This window comes from Alligator sinensis, unplaced genomic scaffold (genome assembly GCF_000455745.1).
Source record: "Alligator sinensis unplaced genomic scaffold, ASM45574v1 scaffold463_1, whole genome shotgun sequence".
Taxonomy (NCBI): domain Eukaryota; kingdom Metazoa; phylum Chordata; order Crocodylia; family Alligatoridae; genus Alligator; species Alligator sinensis.
The window spans coordinates 41,432-53,538 of NW_005842584.1; the positions used below are offsets into that span (position 1 = coordinate 41,432).

The window sequence follows — 12,107 nt, forward strand, 5'->3', positions numbered from 1 at the left end:
AACAGCTCCATGGAGCAGCCGCCACCCAAGGGGCTCACGGGATCAAGGTGAAATACAGACTTGTTCATCAGGGACCTTTGTCCTCGCCACATGTGTCCCGCAACTTGGGTATCTGGGTGAGACGTGGGGATGGGCTGGCAGAGGGTCTGGACTAAAAAGTGTGTAGAGGGAAGCAGACCGACTTGGTATCCTCCCTGCGTGACGCAGGAGGCTGGGCAGGAGGGACCTATGGATTGACTCAGTAAATGCCAGTTCTTATGTTCTTGTGGCTGCCCCAGCCCTTGCCCCGACTCTGCCACCAAACACCAGTGGGCATCTCTACAAAATTCCCCATCTCCTATAATGTACCAATGGTTTCACTGTGCTAATATACTGCAGCCAGAGTCCCTGCTCCTTTATAGGTGAGCAAGCTCTGGTCTGAATACCCAGACTGGGTTTACGGGCGGAGGAAGGACATCAGGACACGCTCTCAGATGTCCCCATCGTGTGTGCTGCTAAAACTCCAGGTCCGACCGGACATGCTCACGTGCTCTCTAGCCACAGAGAAGCAAAAGCCCATTTGTGGCAGAGTGAATCACCCAGGGCCCCCGACTTGCAAAACTCACTAAGGAAAAGCTTCCAAAATAAGCAAAAGGCAGCGTGTTTGCGCAGGAGACAGTCATACAATACGATGTACAAAACTAAACACACGCCGTTGCCCGAGCGGGGTGTTGCTGCGGTTGCACCGCAAGCCAGCTGTGGGATGGGGCTGCGCTAGCAACAGTGGCAGCAGATGTTGGGATTCCCAGCCATGAAGGAGGGTAACCCTTGGTAAGTCCCTTAACCAGGAGGATGATCTTTTATGGAGAAATCATGGAGCTGTCGAGGAGGCAGGGCCCTCGGCTCCAGGCAGCAACAGCCCGTCTGAACCACCATTATCAACCTATGAAAATATCATGAACAACCCTCCTCAAACCATCAGGCATAATGCCCTAAACGCCAAACCACACCAGCGTGCCCAGGGAGATGTGGGAACCATCAGGGTCCTGCCACTGTTGAAGATATGCTCAAGGCTTCAAGGAGGACTGTGTCGTGGTCCTTTGGACCACTTCTCCTGCACCAATGCAAGGAGGTTTAGCATGGTAAAGGGCAGCTGTGGATGCAGCTGGACAGACTCCCAGCATGTTAAAGGACCTAGTTCAGAATGATTTTGGCACTGCAGAAGCTAAGCAGTTTTAGGCAGCCAGCCAGCCCTTACCGGGAAACCAGATTGACAAGCGATTCTTCTCCTCTATTCAGCACTGGAGAGGCCACATCTGGAGTCCTGTGTCCAGTTATGGGCCACCCAGTACAGAAAGGATGTGGACAAATTGGAGAGTCCAGCGGAGGGCAAAAAAAATGGTTTGGGGGCTGGGGGACAGGACTTGGGAGGAGAGGCTGAGGGAACTGGGTGTATTTAGTCTGGAAAAGAGAAGGAGGAGAGGATTTAATAGCAGCCTTCAGCTCCCTGCAGGGGGTTGCAAAGAGGATGCGGCTGGGCTGTTCTTAGTGGTGGCAGATGCCAGAACAAGGAGCGATGAGCTCCGGTTGCAGCAAGGGGAGTTGAGGTTGGATATTAGGAAAAACACTCACCAGGAGGGTAGTAAAGCTCTGGAACAGGCTACCCAGAAAGGTGGTGGAGTCTCCATCCTGGGAGGTGTTTAAGCCCTGGCTGGACAAAGCCTTGGCTAGGATGATCTAGTTGGGGCTGGTCCACCACCAGACCATCAGGCAAAGTGGAGTGGCTTCCCATTCCCAGGGCTCTCCAGACTGCTCGGGCATGGCAGACACTCCCTCAGAAGACATTTTGGGGAAGGCAGTCTGAACGGGAATAGAGATCAAGGAGCCAAACTTTACAGAACAAGAAAGCTGAGCAGAACACAGTGGATTCAGCCAAAGGAGGAAACGTTTAAGCCAAAGAGTAGAGCTATCTTCCAGGCAACAAGACCTAGTCATGTCCCAAAGGCCCCATGGACAAGACGACTTGACAAAGTCACTAGAGGATGCCCTGCGGGACAGCTCCTCCAGGAGGGTGGAAGAGACAGGATGCCATTAGCAGCATGAATGTCTCCTCTCTACAACCCAGTCCTTAAGCAGTTTTGGCTGGGCACAGGCAGACCTGGCTGGGAAATGGCTTTCCATCTGACCAAAAAGCACCATTTCAAGAAGCTTCCACTTCAAGATGCAACCAAAAAAAGCAAAGCAAAAACAGAAGATGGTTCATCATTCCCTGGGCTGCGATGGTCCTCCTATGGAGAGGACGGAGCTGAACCAAAGTGAGCACCCCAACCACCTGGGCAGTTATGGTCCCCTCCTGGGTTGGGCCAGAAATCCCGTTCCAGGCTCCAAGAATCCCCCTAGATACAAGTTCTCCTGAAGCTGATGCATTGCAGGACATAGCAGAGAGGCAATTATCCAGAAAGTTAATTAACCAGGAGGTTTTGTATTAACCAAACCAATTAGCCTGCAGTTGGATTTTCCTAGTCAGCGAGACAAATCCACGTTGTTTATTAACTAGTGCTTTGGAGATGCTAAAACATCATGCTTATTCCTTGTCTTTTTGCCTAGTTTGGCTATTTGCTGTACAGAACTGCAACCAAAGTCTATTTTTCAGCGCTTCAGACTGAGAAGCTTGATTATCCAAGGGGGGGGGGGGGGGGAGAGTGGAAATTAAAAAAGGTTACCCAGAAGGATCGTGACACTAATTATTCCGGATAATCAACTTTCTATTGCATTTTGGATCTGATGTTAACCAGTTCCGCACTCCTCCAGCCACATGTAGCAATGACAGAAGAGCCGGGAAGATAAGGATTCACCAGACTTCTGACTGACGGGGCCAGGATTAAAAGAAATAGGCTTTGGCATATCCCGGAAGGGGAGGCGCTGCTTGTGACGATTCAGTCCAGCACTAGCCATCTGTTCTCCCAGCCACGGATACCTCTTTAGCATCCCACGTGACAAGGGCAGGGAAGTTTGTTTTTCAAATGCCGACTTCACAAATGGCCGTTTGGTGGAGCAATAATATTTACAGCGGAGAGTCAAGTCAGTTGTTGTACAAAAGGATTCCCTGGGAAAAAGTGAGGATTTGCTTAGGGAAATTCTCCTCCTCCAGAGGAGATCAAGCAGGCTGGAACCTTGCTTTACCTGTCCAGCACTGCCTGGCATACCACCAGGAGGGGCTGACTGAGCAGAAGGTCTCTGCTCCCCACACATCCCTTTCCCTTCACTAGGAATGGCTTGCTTCTCCTAGGACAGGTCTCAAGAATATATGGCCCACAGGCTGGATCTGTCCCCTGGAGCCACAGGATGCATCCCCACAGAGTTTCTGGTCCAGTAGCTGCCACCGGTGCTTCAGCAGCTCTGCATGGGCGAGTTGAAAGCAGTGAACTGTCTTGGACCCGAGCTGTGCTGATCAGCCCCCTGTTGCCGACAGCTGGACTAGGAGATATTTAGCAGGGCCAGCTTGAGGGGAAAGAGGGATTAAAACCCCTATAATAGGCTCAGGGGTGACTCAGTGGCAGCCCATAAGTACATAAGGGGTGTGCACCAGGACCTGGGAGAACGTCTGTTCACCAAAGCACCCCAAAGGAAGATGAGGTCCAACGGTCAAACTGCTGGATGACTGCTTTAGGCCGGACACAAGGAAAAACTTCTTTACTGTCCGAGTTCCCAGGGCCTGGAATAGACTCCCCCCAGAAGTGGTGCAAGCGCCTACTCTGGACACTTTCAAGAAACACTTGGATGCCTATCTTGCTGGGGTCATTTGACCCCACCTGACTTCTTGCCCCTTGGGACCTCTGATGATCTTGCGAGGTCCCTTCTAGCTCTAATGTCTATGAAATAAAGTCCCCTACCCTCATCCATCTCTGGAAGCCACGGGTCACTGCAAAAATACCTCAAATACCTTTGCATCCATCATCAAAGACTTCTGTGGCCCAGGCCGGGTACCCAAGCCAGGCTTGTGTTCAGTGCAATCAAACTTACCCCCCACCCGGGGTAAGACACAGAGGCCTAAAGCTCTGTTGGGAACCACCCTGAGCTTGGCCCGAGGAAATGAGGACCGTGCCCGCAGCTGCTGGCTAGGACGACTCTGCCAACCGCCTTCCTGATGGACACAGGGCGGCAGGCACAGTAGAAAGAGCCACCAAAACCCACTCCGCTGCACAGCATATGCCCGCCTGGGGAACGAAGAGGAGAGAACGAGCCACGTGGGAGCAGTGTTAAGCCTATCACCGCCCACACAAATTACAAGACACGCAGATATGGGTGCGAGGGAAGGATAAGGAGCTGCTGTAGTAGAAGGCCGTTATCCCACGACAGCCTCACAAGACTGAAGTGGCTCCAGGGCCCATGACAAACGCCCCCCAGGACCTGTGCGTTCTGGGAACGGGGACAAGATGCACCAGACTGCAGGGCTGAGGTTTCTCACTGGGCATCTGCGCCAGGGGGACAGAGCTTCTTACCTCTCTGCTGGGGCGGACAAGACATGGCCTTTTCTCTGCACCCAAGCACCCCCTTTCTGCTGCCTCGACTCCTTTCCTGCAAGCTGGTGGCTGAGGAAGAAGCTTCCCCTCCCATGCAACACCCAGGCTCACTCTCCCCAAGCCACCCAACTTCCTGGTGTTACCATCCACCACTATTTACCATTTACCACTCTACCTTCCCTATTACCACTCCACCTTCCCTATCTGAAGAGCCTTGCTTTCAAACAGAAAGCAAAAGCCCTGCCAAGCCTCCAAGCTCCCCAACAGCAGGGAGGTGCCTCAATGGCGCAGGGCTGATTGAGAACGTTTCCTCTGGGCTTCGAGTCCAGGGGAAATTCTCCACTCCTGAAAGGTTTCAGGGGATTTTTTTTGTTCTTATAAAAATCACAAGTCTAGAGATCCAAACCCGACCAAGTCTGCATCAGGAGTCACCTGAACTTAATTAACTCACCTGAGCAGAGACAAAGCCCTGGGGGATTCTCACCTCCTCCGGTTGACAGCTTGAAGCAAAAACCCAGCATTTATCTGCAAACTCCTCTCCACTGGGATTTAACCCCATATATCAAGGAGTTCTGGCCTGAGTTACCTACCATATGTATTTGCATGCCATGCACCTTCAAATAAGATGGTGAAATAAAGACCAAAAAAACCCAAACAAACCAAACCACCAAGGATTTTTTCCTTTTAACCAAACAGTTTGCGATGAAGAACACTTTGCTTCTAAAAGCTTGTCTAAGTCTCTCAACCACGCAGCTGGTCCAATAAAAGACATCACCCACAAAACGCCTCGCCCCTCAATCCCTAGACCATCATGACAACACTGCTACCTTTCTTCATTTATGATACTGCAACTCACTTCCACCCCCCAAAAAATTAGGAACTGAAAATTGGGCTGCATATATGAATAAATAGGGTGCTTTCCTAGCACAGATTAAACCAGGCATCTTTCTTCCCTGACCTTTTATCACCAAGCTAACTCATGTTAACTAGCTATGGTTGCAATTATCACTCAGACAATGCAGATGAAGTTCACGGTAGCGAAGCCCAGGGGAGAACCTTGTCTTTGTTAGGGTGGTAATGTGGGATAGATAGCAACACACCTCTACCCTCCCCAATGAGGGCAACCTATCACTTTGGGAGACCCACCAAGCCACAGTGGAGACAGGAAAAGGCTTTATGAGCAGACCACAGCATGACTGCAGGCAGGTCTAGCTCTGCTGCCTTCCCTGCAGCTCCCAAAGTGCTTTCTAAGGCAGGTGGCTTTAGCCTCATCTTTGGGAAATTGAGGCATGGAGTGGGAGCGTCACAGGAGGGATCAAAGACAGAGATGCAGCCCCCCAATCCTGCCCAGGGGTTTCAAAAGTGCCCTGATACCCCTCACTTCACAATACCCAAAGCATGTGGCTCTGTTACTAGGCCACTGGGTACAGCAACACCGGAGAGGAGGCACTTCTGGCTTGGTTTTCCACTGGGAGACTCAAGATCGACGCCCACCCTCTCAGAGCCGACTGTGGACCACACAGATCAGAAGCCAGCGTGTCTCGCCTTCATTAGGATTTACCCAACAGAACTGCCTCGATGCAAACTGCACACCAGTTTCCCAGGAAGATGTAGCCTGTGTCACCCAGTTCACTGCTGGACAGGACCAAATGAGACAAGGTCAAGAAGTGACCTACTGCGCCGCTATGATTATGGTACCCGCTGTCTCCAGCAAGCAGACCGCACAGGAGCAAAGTGCCCAATATTACGCTGGCTGCCTTGGACTCCCGGGGCCAACCTTCAGCACAAATCCAGACGGGGGGCTCACCCCTTTGCATCCACAGTGACATGCCTTAAATGACCTGGCACCCAGCCACATCCGTCGCTGTCAGCATATCGCTCATGGAATGAAAATGTCACTGAAAACCATGCTGGCACCTTTGATTTTAAGCAAAAAAGGACCCGGCTCCCAGTGAGCGTTCACCAAGAGCCTCTTCGGCTTGGCTGGGCATAACACAGCCGAGTTTCCATTTTAAATCAAGCGTGCAGCCGGTCCGCAGGCCAACAGGGGGGCACCGACAGGAAGCAGGGATTATTTAAGATGCTCTTTAGCTTCAGCACAGATTCACCATGGCGTGGCCTGGTTATCTGGGATCCAAGTGCACCCTGGCTGAGAGGAGGGAGGCCTTTAAAGGAGCCTCCCAGCAGAAGGGAGAAGAGCAATTGCAAAAGCTGCTTTAATGAGTTTATCCCCCGACGGGCGCACACCTCTTAGCAGAGATGCAGGACTTGCCTGGGTGAAGTGCATACGCACAGCAAAAGGCACGGAGCAAAACAATCCTACATGCAGAGTAAAACTGGCAATATGCACGAGCTCGGAAGACAAACCCAGTGAGGCAGTGGAGACCAGGGTGAAGGGAAATGGGCAGTGATTAAGTCCTCATGTCTGGCTCCAAATCAGGCCTGTGTTACCCACCCCTGCATACCGCAGGGGGATGGCGCAGATGCTGGTAGAGGCTGGGCAGCAGGAGCTGCGTGCCCACCGGCGTGAGCCACGAGGGGATTCGGGGTCATACAAGTGGCTGGAGTCCCCGGTGCTTTGAGAGGGAGGGCCAGGAGCCCTGTGACTCGGTCAGCTGTATTGCAGCCAGCTCCAACCCCCTCAAGGCCAAGCAGGACTTCCAACCCCAGCGCCTCCGCATCTCACTCGGCCTTCTGCGCTCAGAGGCGCCCGCTAGCAGAGACTGCCTTCCACCCCGGTGCCCCTCTCCTGGCCTGGCGGAGGCTGGGCAGAGAGAGGCCCAGTGGGCTCTCGGGGTATGGTAACTCTTCCAGACCTCATACCCCCCTGCAGGCCTTTTCCAATTTGGGTTTTGAAGCCCAAGCACCAGAACCAGACATGGACACAGCGTCTTGAAGCCACGTGCAGAGGTCAGGGCTCTCTGGTCACTCCTCAGTGCTGTCTTCCTTCCTTCACACAATCCCAGCTGCCCTCTTAACTACAACATCACCCTGGCAGGCATTTCTAGCCCCCATGATACCACCAGCACCCCAACAGCCAGGCGCCCAGGGACACTGCTCCTTGATGCACAACCTTCCCTGGGGCCATCACGCGCCCCTCCCCAAGCAAGTCCCCCCTTACCATACAATCCAGGCTGGCTCATGCACCTGACACATTATTAACAACTGCCCTGATTCTTTGCCCCCAGCAAGTTGCTCCTTTTACAGGCAGGGAAACTGAGGCACGGGCTGGGGACAGGGGGCAGCCTGGTGTCCACGTACCGGGCGTGCTGACCCTCAAAAGCTAGGAGTGCCATCCAGGATCGGAGGCTCCCAGCCTCTGCTCTAATCCCTGACTGCTGCCCTTGGCACCGCTCAGACGCTGGGTGCGCCCTGTGCTCCCCGAGAGCAAGGAGCACAGGGTGGAAAAAGGACATCCGCCCGCCCGCCCCCCCGATGTGCCAGGAGGAGGAGTCTGGGCTGTCCGCAGAAGCCATCTTGGCGCACCGATGCTCTGGAAGCAGCAGGCCCCTGCTCGGCGCGGTGCGGGGGCTGGCAGCTGGAGCTGGGAGCCGGTGCCAGAGCTGTGCGCCAGGCTCCGCCAAAGGCAGCGGGGCCTCGTGCCGGGCCTGTTTTAAGGCCTTGCTATTTTAAAAAAAAACAAACAAACTGCTTTTCCTGTTCCCCTTCCTGACCCAGGCAGGGACCTGCCTCCCTGCAGCCCTTCGCCCCCCACCTCCTCAGAGGCTCCACCCTGCGACCCAATTGCCGGATGCCACTTGCAAAGCTGCCCTCACCCCCCACCCATGCCCCCGACCTCCCCATACACGCACAGGCCTTCAGCCCTGCCTGTCGCAGCGTCCAGGGCTGCCGGGAACGGCCGAGCTCCGGAGAATCACATGACCCGAGTGGATTAGCTTCCGAGGCACAGAGGAAACCTTTGACAAAGCCTGGCGCTGTCCCCTCCGGCTCGCAGGCCTGCGGCGCGTGGCCTCCCCTGAGCCACGCCGGCAGAGTGGGGGGGGCACCCTGGGGCTAGAGAGAGACAGCCCTGCTGGCCCCAGACAGCAGAGCCGGGGAGCTCGCTCCATGCCATAGCTCCTGGTGCTATTTTTAAAGCCAATCCCTTGCTAAAAAGCCTCAGCCTTTGTGGGCCCAGCGAGAGCAACTGTTTTTAATGAGCAAAAGTAGTGCCAGGTGTTATATAATCTCCCTGCCAGCAGGGACCTGGGGCCAAGGCTGGAGCAGACAATCTTCACAAGACCTTGAGCAGGTGGGGGAGGAATTGCAGCCACGCAGGGCCTGAAGCACCTGGCTCCGCTTTTCCAGCCTTTGTGCCTTCCCTTCCCCCTGCCCCAGTCCCCACGCTGCTGGCAACTGGCGACTGTCCGTCGCCTGCTCCGATCCCCCTCCCGGGGGCAAAGCCCCCTGGAAGCTGTGCTTGCAGGGAACATCGGTGCTAATTGTCAGCATGATTCCCAGCTGCTGACAACACGCCTGTGAGCAAGGGGCTGGGGGGTTGAAAAAGTCACTGACAACAGGCGTGCCAAGCTCAGCCTGGGCATAGGAAGTCCCCAGGCCACCTTGGGCCCCCTACACTCAGATCCTGCCCTGCCCAACACGCGACTGCGAGGTCAGAAAGAAAAACAAACCCCCAAAAAACAATGTTGCACTCACTGCTTTGCAGCACCGGGACCCGGATTTTGTGGTTCAAGATCATTCAGATAAAAAAAAAAAAGGGGTGGGGGGGAAGTGGCAGGTTTCTTTTGCAACCAAAACCAGTGCTTTGAGCACTTGAAAAGGGCCGATTTAACTGGAACTTCCCCCCTTCCCCTACTTTTTTTTTTTTTTTAAAGGCAGGGAGCTGTTTCCCTTATGGGGGGGTGAGGGGGTGCCCTGCAGGGCATGGATTCACCACCCCCCAAGCAGCTGGGCTAGCCCCTAGAAACAGAAATAAGATGCAAAGAGCCTTTCTGACGGCCTTCTCCCCCAGCTTGGGGTCTCCAAGACCCATTGTGCTTTGAGGGAAAATGCAGGGAAGCCAGAAGCAACCTGAACAAACAGCAAGGGAGAGGGAACCGTGCCACCTGACTGTCCGAAGGGAGCAGAAGCCACCCCCCACCCCCACCCCCAAAAAAAACAAACCCAGAGACAAAACCCCCCAAAACCCATCCATCTTGGAGAGGGGAAGAGATCCTTTAAAAGACATCATTAGCCTGCCAGCCTCCCATTAACAGATCCGAAGGAAGGATCGGTGGCTCGGTAAATACAGGCTGTGCGGCTGTCAGCTTATTAGAAATCCATCCTCCGCGGCGGTGTGAAAGCGCGCGTGTGTGCAGATCCCGAGGCGGCATTCACCTCCCCAGCAAAACACCACTTGCAGATGGCACTGTGGAGGCCGTGACCATTTGGCAGTCAGTCTTCTCCCCCCCACCACACACAGGTACCTTTGAGGTGCAGAACTAGCTATCACCCATCTAGGCTAGATATGCAGAACTACCCAGCTCGCCCTCTGCCAGGTACTCGTGCTCTGGTGGGGCTAGCGTGGGGCCTCGTCTGCACCCAGTTACCAGCCCAGGCCAAGCTGGCAAAAGAAGCTGGGCATCCGAGTGCCCGTGTGTGCTGCAAGCTGGCTGTTTTCCAGCTCTGCCTCCCTCTGCCAGCTTCCAGCATGCTTTGCTCCCTGCACTGGGCCACACCTAGGCCGGCGTCTCCGGGAACACGGGAGAGCATCCGCGTGGGAGTCCTGCCGGGCAGCTCGCAGGCTCCACAAGTTGCCCCACAAATCACCCTTCCTGCTTCCTGGAACCGCAGTTGTTTCACTGAATGCAAGAGGGACGAAGGGATCCAGGGAAGAAGATGCAGCCTGGGGTAGGAGGAGCAGCTTTCACTGGGAGATGCAAAGACAAGCTTCAAAACCCACTTGGAAGCAGGCCTTCCCCAATTAAGGGAAGGGGGAGCCGACTGAGGACATGCAGGGGCAGAGCTGGGGACAGGCCAGGACGTCACCCCACATCGTGCGGCAGAAAGGAGACCCTGGCTTTGCAAACCCAGGGTGTAGTTTTGTTGCCATCGCCCCTCAAACTCCACAAAGCACCTTCACCTTCCTCCAGCCCCCACAATCCCCACACGGCCCCTTCCCCAGAGCATTGCCCACCGCCTCCCCAGCGCACGCTAGCTCCCAGGAGACTTCGCTCAGAGCCAGGCCGGGGAGCGGCACGGTCCCCATCGCGGAGCCAGCCATGGAGCCCGGGCAGTACTAACCTTATGGAGAGGAGCCTGGTGGAGGAGTGGAGCCAAGGGGCAGGGCTGGAGCAGGCTCAGGTTTCACATGGATGCAGGGCTGCTGGGGAGGGATGGAGAAAGGGGGGGAGAAGATGACAGAAAGGCAGGCCGGTTAGACAAGAACCAGCACCCCGTGTGACATGGGGAGGGCAGGGACAGCTGCAGTGGGAGGGGAGGCCGCAGCCAGTGCTGGGGAAGGGGGGGCCGGCGCTGGGCAGTGGTCACCACTGTGCTGGCTCCGGAGGCAGGAATACCCGAGCCCTGCCACCCCCTCTCTGCCTTGCCCCCAGCAACACCAGCTAATTAGCGGGCGGAGCCCCGCCTTCCCTTGCCATCTGCCAATGCTGGGAGCCAGGGCCGCGGCGGGGCCAGCCGGCGAGCTGGGCAGCCATGCGGCGAGCCAGGGCGGCCATCCAGTGATCCGAGGCTGCTGCTTAAATGGGGAGGGGGTGGAGGTCCGGTGGATCTGCCAGGCCGAGGTCTCCAGGACTGGGAGGAGACAACTCCTTTGCACCCAGTGGACTCCGGGGGGGGGGGGGGGGGTCCAGCCAGCCAGGGCTTCATCCTGTCCCCCAGCACATGACAGTATCTGGGTGCCAGTCACATCAGACCTCCCCAAGGCCCCTTTGCAGGATCAGGGCCGGACTGTCTGTGCAGGGCGGGGAGCCCTGCCCCTGGGTGAGGCTGCTCTGAAACAGCCTGGCTCCAAATTCACTGGGCCAGGCGACAGCAGGGAGAAACTCTGGCCTGGTTTTCCCAGCCAGGCCTTCAAGCTATGAGCCTGTGCCTCAATTTCCCCTGCTGCAACACTGGGGAGTCGCAAGGCGGGGGTAGGATCTAAATCAACACACCCCTGTGCCTCAGTCTCCCTGGGCTGTCGCAAGGCAGGGACAGGATCCCCGAGACAGTAGCCAAGGTGCTAAGAAAACCCAGGGCAAGACCGGGCTGGGGCTAGCTTGAAATAAGTGCTTGAGGATTCCTAAAACGTCTCAAGGGAAACCCCCTCCCACTAACAGCAGCAGCAGGGACTACAGGTGCCCCCCTAGCCATGTACCCACCTGACTGGGGCTGCTGGAGCCATTAGGGGCAGACATTGTCGAGGTAAACTAGGAACAAAGGGACTCAGCAGGTGCTGGAGCCAAGCAAATGCCCCCCCTCCCCCAGCCCTCATGAGTGCCTGCTTTGCCAGTTAACCTGTTGTCTCCCGTGTCTCAATGCTGGAGCTGCCACTTGTCCCCAGATCCAGCCAGGCCCAGCCCCTCAAAGCTCCTTGCAATCCTCAGCTCAGAGGGAAGAATTAGCCCCATTTCACAGGGGGGGAAACTGAGGTAGGCACTGGAT

The 12,107-nt window shown here is 55.6% G+C and overlaps 1 protein-coding gene across 3 annotated transcripts in view; it reads right to left on the minus strand.

Moving 5' to 3' along the window:
- The window catches only part of ZNF687 (zinc finger protein 687), a 27,763-nt gene extending 16,478 nt beyond the window's left edge, over positions 1–11,285 (minus strand). Inside the window, exon 1 of one of the 3 annotated variants that reach the window (XM_006032704.3) lies at positions 10,746–11,280. The gene's annotated coding sequence lies outside the window, so the exon portion shown is untranslated. Of the gene's footprint in view, positions 1–8,314; positions 8,407–10,745 lie in introns of those variants that run through there. The other 2 variants (XM_025214456.1, XM_025214457.1) reach the window with 2 other exon arrangements.
- Positions 11,286–12,107: the final 822 nt, after the last annotated feature.